Source organism: Anomaloglossus baeobatrachus, chromosome 2 (genome assembly GCF_048569485.1).
Source record: "Anomaloglossus baeobatrachus isolate aAnoBae1 chromosome 2, aAnoBae1.hap1, whole genome shotgun sequence".
In the NCBI taxonomy this organism is placed as follows: domain Eukaryota; kingdom Metazoa; phylum Chordata; class Amphibia; order Anura; family Aromobatidae; genus Anomaloglossus; species Anomaloglossus baeobatrachus.
The window spans coordinates 114,342,333-114,355,686 of NC_134354.1; the positions used below are offsets into that span (position 1 = coordinate 114,342,333).

The 13,354-nt window shown below is 43.3% G+C and overlaps 1 protein-coding gene across 5 annotated transcripts in view; it reads left to right on the forward strand.

The window, feature by feature from the left end:
* Nucleotides 1-13,354, forward strand: part of AIPL1 (AIP like 1 HSP90 co-chaperone) — a 179,584-nt gene that overhangs the window by 140,390 nt on the left and 25,840 nt on the right. The window lies entirely within an intron of this gene.

Here is a 13,354-nt window from a genome sequence, read left to right on the forward strand (position 1 = left end):
GTGAACCCTGAGAGCAAGCTCACTCCGTTAGCCATACGTGTGAGCGGGACCCGACTAGTTCTATAATGCAGGGACCAACCAGTAAAGAAGGAGCCAAGGGATAGGTCACAGGCTAACAAGTAACACCAACGGGCATGGGATCCCAGCGTGCTCCCTCCCTGCTGAAGCGGTGCTCAGAATTTTGGTTTACAAGTTGTCGGTGTCAGCGTTATTGGACTGAGTGAGTACGCAGTGACCCTTTCCTCCCCAACGGTATTCCCTTACTACCATCACCAAGCCACGGGGCATTCCCCCTACCCACGGAGGGGTTAAAAACCTGGCTTCCATCCCATCGCCACCGGGCGCTCCCAACAGCAGCGGTGGTACTCCACCTTACCACACACCATGGGTGGCGTCACAAACTCTAAATACAAAACCCCCTGTAAATACCCCCATTTTTATTTTGAATGACCGCACGACCCCTCTCTGGAGACCCTCGAGCCACCGCGGATCCAGCTCCGAGCACTCTTGGCTGCTGATGCTGGGGCGGTACACTAACGTCAAAACCACTCATAAGTGCACCTAATGCATCTCGAAAGGGCACAACTTTGTACCAAATTCAGGCCAACTTATGGGCAGTGCTATATCGGAGTCCAAGAGTCGTAGTTGGACTCAGTGTCCCTTTTGGGGGAGTCGGCATAAAATGGACCGACTCCTAAAATTTGTAATAAATTGGGTACTGTAGTTCAATGGAGTATATGCTGAATATTTTTTCATAAGAGTTTGGGTAATTTAGGAAATGTCCTATAAATTTCTGTTTTATTCCTGATCTAAGGATTTAGGTTTAGTTGAGATGAACCCCTGAAGCTCCTCCTCTATAGATTGGAGTCAAAGTCAGGAGTTGGACTTGAGTCACGAAAATTGAGGAATCGGTGTCAGAGGTTAGGCTTACCAACTCCTAAGCCCTGCTTTTGGATAGTGGGATCTTGGCATGCAGAGCATAATACCACAAACCTCACAGACAGCGTAAAATTGGCTCTTTCCATCAGCCCAGTGCTGCTATGCATTTTACTAAGCTATTACTGAACAATATCTGCAGTAGAATGTTCCTGTTCAATATCTGATTATGTGGTAGTACTTGGTTAGTGGGATGAGTGAGATCTCGCGAGACCTCACTCTTTCACTGATTCAACAGCAGTGGAGGATTGTTGGATGCTGCTCTGAATACCGCCATAATCGGAAGTTCAGCCCAACTTTGGTAGAAAGTCAGTTCCTTTCAAGAAGCATTAGAATCACTTATGAGCAATTTTGACACTAACTTTTAGTGTCAGTCAAAAGTTATGGTTCATGCTGTTTACTCAATGGTTTTCTTTGTTTTTTATTGGTATTTGCACATTGTAGATTCAGACCAAAAGCAGCAAAACCATGAAGGGACACATTTGGATAGAAGGAGTAAAGGAAAATGTATGACACAATCCAAAATATGTGTTAAACCTTAGATTACTCAAATTACACCTCTTTTACTCTGATGATAGCTTTATAACACCTTGCTAGTTTTTCAAACAGCTTCATCATATGATCTACTGGAATGGCTTTCCAACAGTCTTGAAGGATTTCCCAGAGGTGCTGAGCACTTATTTGCTGTATTGCCTTCACTCTGAGGTCCAACTCAACCCAAACCATATCATTTGAGTTGAGGTTGGGTGATTGTAGTGGCAACTACAATGTGGCATCACATCACTCCATCCTTCTCCTTTGTCACATAGCGCTGAAATAGTCTGGAGATGTTTTTTGGTCCTAAGTGAAAACTAGATGGGATGGCATGTCATTGTAGAATGCTGCGAATGCCATGCTGGGTAAGTGCCACATTTCCTGCATACCACAAAGACATGACAGTTGGTACTAAAAATCTACTACTGATCCAATGTTTAGTTCTGGTGTTCCTTGGCCCAAACAAGTCTCTTATTCTTTAAAGTCCTCAGTATTGGTTTCTTCACAGCAATTTGACCATAAAGGTCCACTTCTCTCAGTCTTCAAAGGACAATTGGTGTTGAGATTTGTCTGCTACTCGATGTCTGTCCATCATTTATGATGGCTATTTACTGAGATGCTGTCAATTTGCATTTTTTGAGGCTGGTACCTTTGATTTATTTTTCCTCTGAGATGGTCCTCTTGAAAGGCAATTTCATTACGGCTATTGATGGTGTTGATAACTGTACTTAAAGATACCTTCCAGGTTCTAACAATTTTTTCAGATTGTCTTAGGCGGCCTTTGCACGTTGCGACATCGCAAGCCGATGCTGCGATGTCGCACGCGATAGTCCCCGCCCCTGTCGCAGGTACGATATCGTGTGATAGCTGGCGTAGCGAACATTATCGCTACGCCAGCTTCACATGCACTCACCTGCCCTGCGACCGTCGCTCTGGCCGGCGACCCGCCTCCTTCCTAAGGGGGCGGGTCGTGCGACGTCATAGCGACGTCACACGGCAGGCGGCCAATAGCGGCGGAGGGGCGGAGATGAGCAGGATGTAAACATCCCGCCCACCTCCTTCCTTCCGTAGAGCCACCGGCGGCAGGTGAGGTGAAGTTCCTCGCTCCTGCTGCGTAACTCACAGCGATGTGTGCTGCCGCAGGAACGAGGAACAGCATCGTACCATCGCTGCAGCAAAATTATGGAAAATTCGGCGCTTGCAACGATGATACAATAACGACGCTTTTGCGCTCGTTTATCGTATCATCTAGGATTTACACACTACGACATCGCAAGTGACGCCGGATGTGCGTCACTTTCGATTTGACCCCACCGACATCGCACCTGCGATGTCGTAGTGTGCAAAGCCGCCCTTACACTCATGGCTTAGAGTAATTATGAACAACTGATTATCTTTACTTAATTGAGGCATTTTTTTTACATATTCTCACTTAGAACAATTGTGGAACATAGCTCAGCACTGTAGGGAACTGTGTATCCACACTACCTCTGCAAAATGCACTTTATGGTTGCAAACAACAGGTTCCCTTCACATAGTTGCTCACATAGGTGTGATGGTGCATATGCTTACGTTCCTTCAGTACCAATCCACACATGAATAGGCATTTGGCCAAGTTCAGATGAATGATGCTGAATGATGCTGAATGATTTGCAGAGGTGATGATATTGTGGGGATGTGTGCATGTGCAGCATGTCAGCTGAGACAGTCCAAATGCTGCCAGTGCAGTCACTCACAGGCGTTCAGGGCAGACCTTGCCAGCCTGACTGACTATGAGAAGGGGATCTTGACTTGACTGCAGAGAACCACCTACAGAGCACCAAATATTTTTTTTAAAAAATGTAGAGAATGTATTTGGCAAAAGCATGATTTTTTTTAGGTTTAGTTGTCCAATTTGCAGATGTTCTAAATATTCTTAAACATTTTTCTTTTAATTAGCAAATCAGACTCTTTTTTTTCTAATCGGTAATCATTGTAAGATTTAAATGGCCACTACAAATAACTTGTTTAGAATCTTAATAAGACAAATGACTGGAAAATGTACAGTAAGAAACTCTACTGCTGTGACTAGTTGATAAAACAAACTATGTTACAGCAGCCACTCAGCATTCAGAAAAACAGGGTGGACAGCAATGTGAGCAGCCTCTTCTTCATCACTCCTGGTATTTCCAATATTAGATCAGATAGACAGAATGGTCAGTAGTGTGAGCAGCCTCTTCTTACCTCCACATATATGGAATTTTCAGTATTAGATCAGAAAGACGGGTTGAATAGCAGTGTGAGCAGCCTGTTCTTACTTCAGCACTCTTGGTATCTCCAGTATTAGATCAGATAAACAGAATGGTCAGCAGTGGGAGCAGCCTCTTCTTACCTTAGCACATATGGTATCTTCAGTATTAGATCACATAGACAGGGTGGACAGCAATGTCAGCAACCTCTTTTTACCTCACTATACCTCTTATCTCTAGCATTAGATCAAAATATTCACCTTTAGCTTGAGTTCCTGAACATGAAGGAAGCGAGCAGATTCAGGCACCTATCCTATTAACATTCTAATGTACAGGAACAAGACAATGACTATTTTAATGTACTAAAGTGAATAACTCTCTAGACGAAATGAGTGGGATTTATTAATAAAAAGTATTTAGGAATTTACTTATTATGGCATTTCCTTTCTTTCTTTTTGTTCTGTTCCCAAGGAACCCTTTAAAAAATAAGATAAACAAAAATAAATACTATTTACAACATTACAAATGATGAAATCTTTTATGCTTTTTGTTTCTATATGACCAATCTTGGAGGTGGATACCAATTCAGAATGCATATAAACTGCTCTGCAAGTTTATTTCCAATTTTCAGTAAAACACAATATATATTCAGCCCAACCTTATGTACCCAGCAGTTGACAGCTTTTGTTCTGTAGAGAATAAAGACATTTGTGTTCCTAATGTTAGCTGAGTAACAGTAATTCAGTGAAAATTGTGTTTCCTCCCAAATGATTCTTGGGATAAGCAGAGCTTAGTACATAGCTGTCATCTCTTTGGAAGGGAAATAAGTGGTTGACAACATTCTTGTTTCCATGGATGCTCCAATGTTTCAAAGAATTATTTTAAAGGAAAGTTCTAAGTGTTCATTTATTAAAAAGAAACATAAAAATAATCAGCCTCAAAATGTTCAGATATTGTCTTAACACTATAAGTCCCAGAAATTTCGAGCTCTCTGGCTTCCAAAGGTAGAAATGTTAAATGACCCCTCTCTGGGACTTCTAGTGTTAAAGCATGGAACATAAAAAAGCACTAAATAACCCTATCCATATTTCTGTAACCATTTCAAAAAGAAAAGAAAAGAAAAATGGGATATTACGGGGAGCAGTGGGAATGAAATAAAACACTGACCACTTTTGAGTCGGTGACAGGCCTTATTTAAAGCTTCACATTATTCCTCTCTGCATGGAATACCTACAAGCTTAATTTGCACTTACAGCAGAATGATTATGGGATCTATTTTTCACTAAAGTGCCATTTTTTTAAAGCACCACTCCAGCATTTTATTTGTTTCAGCGCTGGAGTGGTGTTTTAAATGTAAGGGGTACTTTGCACGCTGCGACATCGATAGCTGATTGTAGCGATGCCCAGCGCGATAGTCCTCTCCCCCGTCGCAGATGCGATATCTTGTGATAGCTGCCGTAGCGAACATTATCGCTATGGCAGCTTCACACGCACTTATCTGTCCTGCAACGTCGCTCTGGCCGGCGACCCGCCTCCTTTCTAAGGGGGTGGGTCATGCAGCATTCCAGCGTGCAGAATTATTAGGCAAATGAGTATTTTGATCACATGATACTTTTTAGACATGTTGTCCTACTCCAAGCTGTATAGGCTTGAGAGACAACTACCAATTAAGTAAATTAGTTGATGTGCATCTCTGTAATGAGTAGGGGTGTGGTGTAATGACATCAACACCCTATATAAGGTGTGCTTAATTATTAGGCAACTTCCTTTCCTTTGGAAAAATGGGTCAGAAGAGAGATTTGATGGGCTCTGAAAAGTTGTGAGATGTCTTGCAGAGGGATGCAGCAGTCTTGTAATAGCCAAACTTTTGAAGCGTGATCACCGAACAATCAAGCGTTTCATGGCAAATAACCAACAGGGTCGCAAGAATCGTGTTGGGAAAAAAAGGCGCAAAATAGCTGCCCATGAACTGAGGAAAATCAAGCGTGAAGCTGCCAAGATGCCATTTGCCACCAGTTTGGCCATATTTCAGAGCCGCAACGCTACTGGAGTATCAAAAAGCACAAGGTGTGCCATACTCAGGGACATGGCCAAGGTAAGTAAGGCTGAAAACGACCACCTTTGAACAAGAAACATAAGATAAAATGTCAAGACTGGGCCAAGAAATATCTTAAGACTGATTGTTCAAAGGTTTTATGGACTGATGAAATGAGAGTGACTCTTGATGGGCCAGATGGATGGGCCAGAGGCTGGATCAGTAAAGGGCAGAGAGCTCCACTCCGACGCCAGCAAGGTGGAGGTGGGGTACTGGTATGGGCTGGTATCATCAAAGATGAACTTGTGGGACCTTTTCGGGTTGAGAATGGAGTGAAGCTCAACTCCTAGACCTACTGCCAGTTTCTGGGAGACAACGTCTTCAAGCAATAGTACAGGAAGAAGTTGATATCGTTCAAGAAAAAAATGATTTTCATGCAGGACAATGCTCCATCACATGCATCCAACTACTCTACAGCATGGCTGACCAGTAAAGGTCTAAAAGATGAAAATATAATGACATGGCCCCCTTGTTCACGTGATCTGAACCACATAGAGAACCTATGGTCCCTCATAAAATGTAAGATCTAAAGGGAGGGAAAACAGTACACCTCTCGGAACAGTGTCTGGGATGCTGTGGTGGCTGCTGCACGCAATATTGATCATAAACAGATCAAGCAACTGACAATCTATGGATGATAGGCTGTTGAGTGTCATCATAAAAAATGGTGGCTATATTGGTCACAAATTTTTTGGGGGTTTTGTTTTTGCATGTCAGAAATGATTATTTCTAAATTTTGTGCCGTTATATCGGTTTACTTGGTGAAAATAAACAAGTGAGATGGGAATATATTTGGTTTTTATTAAGTTGCCTAATAATTCTGCACAGTAATAATTACCTGCACAAACAGATATCCTCCTAAGATAGCCAAATTTAAAAAAACCCACTCCAACTTCCAAAAATATTAAGCTTTGATATTTATCAGTCTTTTGGGTTGATTGAGAACATAGTTGTTGATGAATAATAAAAAAAATCTCAAAAATACAACTTGCCCAATAATTCTGCACACAGTGTACTATTATTTCTTCATATAGTGCAATTTATTCCATGGTGCTTTACATGTGAAAAAGAGGGGGCATACACAGACAAGTACAATAATCATGAACAATATAAGACACAGACTGGTACAGGAGGAGAGAGGACCATGCTCACGAGGGCTCACAGTCTACAGGTGATGGGTGAGAATACAGTAGGTGATGGTGGAGATGGTCAAGCGGTGCTATGGAGGACTGAGGGTTACTGCAGGTTGTAGGCATGTCTGAATAGGTAGGTCTTCATGTTCCTTTTGAAGGTTTCCACGGTAGGTGACAGTCTGATATGTTGTGGTAGACAGTTCCAGAGTATGGGAGAGGCACTGGAGAAATGTTGTATGGGATTGTGGGAAGAGAAGATAAGGGGGCAGGAGATAAGGAGATCTTGTGAACATAGGAGGTTGCATGCTGCTAGGTCACAGATATATGGAGGAGACAGGTTGTGGATGGCTTAGTACGTCAAAGTTAATGTTTTGAACTGGAGTCTTTGGACAATAGGAAGCCAGGAAAAAGATTGGTAGAGAGGAGAGGCTGGGGAATAGCGAGCCGACAGGTGGATTAGTAGGGCAGCACAGTGTAGGATAGATTGGAGGGGTTCAACAGTGTTAGAAGGGAGGAGCATGATGTTGCAGTAGTCGAGACAGGAGAAAATAAGGGCATGCATTAGTGTTTTTGCAGATTCTTCGTCATGTATCATGTATCATGCTTGCTTTTGGTCATTCTTGGGATGTATCACTTACATTACTGTGTGCAGCCTTTCTGACACAGTGAAATATATTAGATTTTGTATGTAGTATTGCTGGAAGAGCTGCCCTCACCCACACCAAGCTTTCAGAGTACATTTCCATAGACAGAAGCTGCTAATCACAGAAGGGGCAGAATAGGACTCCAATTTCTGGCTGCTGAGACCCACTAATAATAAAGATTAGAGGCTTAAACTAACATTCAAGGTAAACAAAAAAATTCTGTGCAATAAAACACACAGAGCTGAATCCTCTGTTTTAACTCTTTCAACATGCTGTCTTCAGAGTATATTGCAGAAACATCACTCCAGCAGAGGAATAAAAAAAAAAAAACAAAAAAAAAAACCTGCTGGTGTTTTGCTTTAAATGAAAAGGACTAGATGAGACTGTAACATTTTCTATTAGACATGTTCACTCTTGATTAATTTGGTTAGGATGGGGGTCAGTTTTTGTTTCTTTGTAGCATAGATTTGGGGGTAGTGACTGACTCTACAGTGGCTAACACTCCTGTGATCAGTTTATGGTTGTTTTTTTTGTTAGTGCTGGATAATACTTGCACTTTAAATTTGTAAGTTTTTGGCCCAGGAAAGGTATGTCTTATAGAAAAATCTAAAAACAAAGAACAATATGTTTTGTTGTAGCTGATGGGCACAACAACAAACAAATTGGCGAATAAGTGATCTAAGTATCTCAATTTTATAAGTATATTCTGTATGGCAGTAATGCAGATTATATTTCATATAACCAAAGTTGGCATATATCTTGGTGCACAGTGTGCTGCTGCACTTGTGATATGTGTATATATTGCAGACACAGTAGATTGCACCCGTTCACACTTATTTCTTTATGTTAGGAGGTGCAGTTGGTTTTGTTGTTTTCAAATACTCAAATATGTTATCTCAAAGGACCTGCAAGGGTACCATTATATAAGGTCGTAGAAGCATAAGGACAGTACACATTCCCTTAGAGACATGCCTGTGAATGCTTAGCACTTAAACATTTCTAATGTTTCCTTGTGTGACTGTAGGATACATGGTGGTTAAGAGGGCCCAAAATGTCATTACAAAGAAAAGATTAACATGTGAAGGTTTGGATCTTGCATCATTAGTAGGGATAAAAAGTGATGAAACTTAAAAGAACAATATTTTGTTTTAGAAAGTGTAAACTTCCCTATTGTTTGGACTTCCCTGGAGGCCCATAAGTAAAAGACAAGATAGGCTTCCACATAGAGATATAAAAGTCTTGGCTTTATTGGGCAATCTTTCACTTTATGTCATGGCTTTATACTGTCTCATATGGTAAATTTGTCATTAAATTTGCAGCAGTACCGTACAAGTGCTAAGATTTACACAAACATTGAATATATGAGTTATTTTAAATTGCATTATTGCTACAGTACATGGACTAAATTTAAGGGCTATTCTAAAGTTATTACATTCGTTTATTTGAATGAAAATAAGCAAGTTTGCAATTGACTTGTTTGCAAAAGCCGGCCGCCGGGCGATCAGCTGATCATTCACAAAAAACGACCGCCGGGCGATCAGCTGATCCTTCACAAAAGACGACCGCCGGGCGATCAGCTGATCGTTCACAAAAGACGGCCGCCGGGCGATCAGCTGTTCGTTCACAAAAGACGGCCGCCGGGCGATCAGCTGATCGTTCCAGCCACTGGAACTGAATTTACAGTCGATCATGTTTTTTTACTGCGCATGTTCACAGTAAAAAGCCGCACACAAAAAACGTTACATTCAGTGTTGCTCTCGATGACGGTCAGTCAGTATGTGGCGCCCCTGGTTGTCATGTGCCACATGGTACTACATCTAACCCTGGATTCCTGGAAGACCAGTGGCGGTAAATAACAAATACACACACATACACACACTTTTCCCCAGACTGGGTAACAGGCTAGAGATTGAACTGATGGATGGCCACCTATTGGTCGGGACTCATCCAATCCACTAGTCAGAAACCTGGGAGGAGGGGCTAGTCAGTGGAGGGATGGAAGACGGACATCTTGTCAGATAGAAGTCAGTTAGACATTAAGTCAGCAAGACGTTAAGTCAGACGTCAGTACACAAACGGAAAGTGTAAAGTGACTGATTGATTAAAAGGGAGTACGGTTGCCAGGGAGAGTATGGCGTGAGTACTCGCTGGACTGAGCACCAACGGGGTACAGAGCCCTAGTTCAGGACAACGCTTCAGGCTTACCTGATGACAATCTGCCCGGTGAGGGGACCATCAAGGACCTTACCGACATTAGTGTCCGGGGCACAGCAGCAAAGAGGGAACCTGGGAACGGGGACAAAGGTCCGACCCAAGAGAGGTTCAAGCTGCCTGCCATATGGGCCAGGACGGAGACCACAGGAGGGGAACCCCAAAACACTCCATGCCACGGAGACCCACTAACTACAGACAGGTGCATGGAAGTAAAGCTCACCAGGTCACTACACCGGAACTGGGACCAAGGAATACCGGATTGGTATTTCCGGGTTTCAGGAACTCCAAACCAGGGAGTAAAGCACAAGTTAAACCACAGCCCCTGTGTTCTCTGAATTCTTCCTATATGTCTGCAGGACCACACTACAACCACCATCATCCTCCCCTGGGGCCTAGCTCTACTTGTGGAGGGCCATAACATCTAAGCTGCCTAAAACCACCAACCCCAGCAGTGAGAGACTTTGCAGCGGCGGCTTTCCCCATATAGCCGAATACCGCAAGTGGTGTCATGGAAAACACTTTATTTTTATTTTTCCCTTGTACAAAACCCCCTTATTAAGCAACCTCCAGGGTCACGGAACCGGGCAAAGGCCACCCATGATACGTCCCAGTGAATACAAAGGCTGGGACCGAATACCACAAAGGCCTGGGGTGCGTCAAGTAAACAACTGGTCCGTCATGCGGCGGATGCAACGCAAGGCCATCATTCACAATCCGTCATTAATAGAAGCCTATGTGGAAAAAACGGATTAGTGCAAAACATTTTGCAGGATACCGTAATTCCTTAAGACGATGGATTGTGACTGATGCAAAACAACGGAAATGTGAACTTAGCCTTAATTGTGCCATCTCTGAGCGCTTCCAATGTCTCTCCCTTCAGCGACACACTGACATTTAAGGGAATCTGTCAGCAGGTTTTTGCTACCTCATCTTAAAGTCTTTAAAGTAGGCAAAGAGATTCTGAATCCAATGGTATATCACATAGATCACTGGCTGTAGCCATTTTCACATAATCAAATAATTGAGTTTTAAGCAGGTAGCTGCACCTAGGGAGGTGTCCCGCCCACACCAGCCTCTCAATAGAGATTGTACATTGATTGTGAGGTGTCACTAAAGGCCCAGTAACACTAAACAACTTACCAGTGATCCCAACAACGATACAACCTGATAGGGATCGCTGGTAAGTTGCTAGGAGGTTGCTGGTGAGATGTCACACTAAGCGACGCTCCAGCAATCCCACCAGCAACCTGACCTGGCAGGGATCGCTGGAGCGTCGCTACATGGGTTGCTGGTGAGCAGTCACACAGGCAGATCTCACCAGCAACCAGTAACCAGCCCCCAGCCAGCAGCGCCACGTGGAAGCGATGCTGCGCTTGGTAACTAAGGAAAATATCAGGTAACCAACCAGATATTTACCTTGGTTACCAGCGCACACCGCTTAGCACTAGCTCCCTGCACACCTAGCCACAGTACACATCTGGTTAATTACCCGATGTGTACTCTGCTACGTGTGCAGGCAGCAGGAGCCGGCTTCTGCAAACGCTGGTAACCACGGTAAACATCGGGTAACCAAGAAGCCCTTACCTTGGTTACCCGATATTTACCTTCGTTACCAGCGTCCGCCGCTCTCACACTTCAGACATCTCACACATCAGTGTCAGCTCCCTGTTCCCTGCACTCCTAGCCACAGTATACATCGGGTTAATTACCCGATGTGTACTGTGGCTACGTGTGCAGAGAGCAGGGAGCCGGCACTGACAGCTGAGAGCGGCGGACGCTGGTAACGAAGGAAAATATCGGGTAACCAAGGTAAGGGCTTCTTGGTTACCCGATGTTTACCGTGGTTACCAGCGTCCGCAGAAGCCGGGTCCTGCTGCCTGCACATTTAGTTGTTGCTCTGTCGCTGTAACACACAGCGATGTGTGCTTCACAGCGGGAGAGCAACAACTAAAAAATGGTCCAGGACATTCAGCAACAACCAGCGACCTCACAGCAGGGGCCAGGTTGTTGCTGGATGTCACACACAGCAACATCACTAGCAACATCGCTGCTACGTCACAAAGGTTGTTCCTTAGCAGCGATGTTGCTTAGTGTGACGTGGCCTTTAGAGGAGAGGGCATGTAAGACTTCTCTGCACCTGAGTTTCTAGTTCTGCTATGCTAATCACAAGGTAATAAAACCATTAGTTTAAGTAAGCAATAGCACACACACAGATAAGAGAGCCATAGTTGCTTTTTGTTTTTTTTTTAACCCCCTACATCATGCTGTCCTCACCTTACATAGTAAAAACCTGCTGACAGATTCCCATTAAGGGCTAACTCATGTATAAAATGGATAAACAAGTGCATTGCACTCGGAACAATGTTATTCAATGAGGCAGTGCTGATCTGCAAGGTTTTCGCCAGCTGTAATTGAGCTGAGTAAAAAATCGCAACCGACACAAGTCTATGGGTGCAAGATAAAAAACTGATGTCACATGGATCATCCGTATGCGTCAGTTTTTTTTACAGATACATTACCATTCTGTAGCAAAGAACACTGTAAATTGTCCTGTAAATGACTGCAGAATAATAGCTGATGAGAAAAAAAAAGCATGTCGTGCATATGATAAGCAAGAAATAAAAATCACACACTTGCATGTCATATGGAATGCCAAACTGATTTTTCTGGATAAAAATTGGACAGATATTTTAAAAAGAGATGTAATGAATAGAGATGAGTGAACCGGAGGATTATTATTATTATTATTATATTATTTATAGAGCACCATTAATTCCATGGTGCTGTACATGAGAAGGAGTTACGTACAGAATACATACACAAGTTACAGTAGACAGAGTAGTACAGAGGGAAGAGGGCCCTACCCTTGCGGGCTTACATTCTATAAGATTTTGGGGAGGAGACAGTAGGTGGGGTGTAGATCGGGCGGCAGCTCCACACGGTGGTCGGGCGGCAGCTCCGCACGGTAGTCGGGCGGCAGCTCCGCACGGTGGTCGGTGTTTATACCAAACACGGACTTTACAAAAAACAGAGTTCGGATTCGGAGGTCGGGTGCTTTACATATGAACACCACTCATGTGAGTATCTCTGTGCTCGGGTACACTCAGTGCTCAGCTCAGTGTGAGCCACTTCCAGCATTTGATCAGCTCATACTGGGGATAATAACAGTGTGATTGGATGTAGTGTGCACCAAACAAAAAAAATTGAAAAAATCCCACCCACACGTCCCCGGAAGTGTTCTGTTTATGGGTGGCTGCATGTGGGTGGAGACCCGAATTGCCAAATTAGTGACTTCCATTGGGGTTCAGGTCAAGTCCGAGTCCCAATCCAAATTTTTCAAAAGACCAGCTGCACCCACCGAACCGAACGTCCATGGTTTGGCTCATCTCTAGTAATGAACCCTTAATGATGTAGATATCTGCATTTTGCTTAATTTATTCAATTGCTTAGAGAGCAAGAACTTGTATGAAATATGTAAGGGAAGCAAGATTTTACAAATGGAGCTATATGGAAGGAGCATCATTAATAGCAACCTTTTTAAAAGAAAGATAGTAAATAAAAAAAAAGAAA